Source organism: Aplysia californica, unplaced genomic scaffold (genome assembly GCF_000002075.1).
Source record: "Aplysia californica isolate F4 #8 unplaced genomic scaffold, AplCal3.0 scaffold00614, whole genome shotgun sequence".
Classification (NCBI taxonomy): domain Eukaryota; kingdom Metazoa; phylum Mollusca; class Gastropoda; order Aplysiida; family Aplysiidae; genus Aplysia; species Aplysia californica.
Window position 1 is genome coordinate 113,534 of NW_004797884.1, and position 1,387 is coordinate 114,920.

Here is a 1,387-nt window from a genome sequence, read left to right on the forward strand (position 1 = left end):
GGGGGGGGTCATTTTTTGTTTTTGTTTTTTATTTGTTTGGTTTTTTTGTCTCAATTGCTGCACGCAGCACAGAAAAATATATGGAATACCATTAGCATAATAACTGAAAGTGATTTATTTAGAACATTGTAACTTGAAATATGCCTTCTCAGATCATGACTGCAGAGAATAGGTCAAAACAAGAAAAAAATTTAACTTAATAGGAGTCTAGTGAGTGAGCATACTGCTAATTGTAATAAATGGCATCATATTTTAACACAAGTGGGCCACATGAGCTGTGACCAGAATGGTGAAATACATTATTAAAAAACTTAACTATTTTTTGAAAAAATGTTCCCACTGATGAACAAGACGAAAAAAAAAGTTATGAAGTGCTGCATTTGTGAAATCCAAGTCAGAATCAGAAGTCACTGAAATTTTGTTCAGTGAAGTAGGGCCTAATCTGCTACTTGCTGATCCCACTGAGTGGGAAAAAAAGCATAGGGGAAAAAGAAGTGGTAACTATCAGAGCCGCGCACTTTCGAAAAAAAAATACCTTTTTTAATAACGATCAACGTCGCGCTCTTTTGGACGATGTCATTACAATTAGATTCTTCAGCCTTTTCTTTGGGTTGTTTCTGGATTTCTGATTTGAGAGAATATTTAAACTTTCGCAGGAATTTGATCACAACATTACTGATTACTTTTACTGACTTTTCTAAAGTTCTTCATCCATTTCCTCATTAGTGATGGGAAAAACAGCTTTATCAAGCCCTACAGATGTTGGATTTCTCTGGTTATGTCTTTTTCTTTCTTTGTTGAGCAATGTTCTGGTGGGATGCTGTACGTTGATGCAATGTCTTCCTTTGCCCGACCAATAGATTCACAGTGATTCATACTCCCTGAAATACTTTTATAGTGAATCTTTGGAATAATTTCTATACTGTCTGCAGCCTGGTTTTCTCTTGTACATTCTTGATATATTAGTTCCTTGTTGTTGTTATTGTTGGGGGATTGGTTGTTGGGTTTTTTTGGTGTGTTTTTTTTTTTTGGGGGGGGGGAGTTCTGTTGGAAGATAAGAAAACCAAATTGTTAGATGTACTGTTCAGCCTAGTTATTTTCATCACTGTCTCTATTTATTCAAACCAATAGCAATGTAAAACTATGTCATGTAAATTGGGTTTTCAAAATAGACACCAGAAAGCCTCAGAATAATAATCATGTTGATAAAGCTACATATTATTCCATTTGAACTCAACAAAACACGATCAATATTAGCAAACATGACACTTTAGAATTTACATTTTGGTAATCACTGGGGAGTTGCTATACTTCAGGATTGGGTTTGTTATATTGGAAATATCCTTAGCTATTACAATTCTTCTTTAAATATTAATAATGATAATGA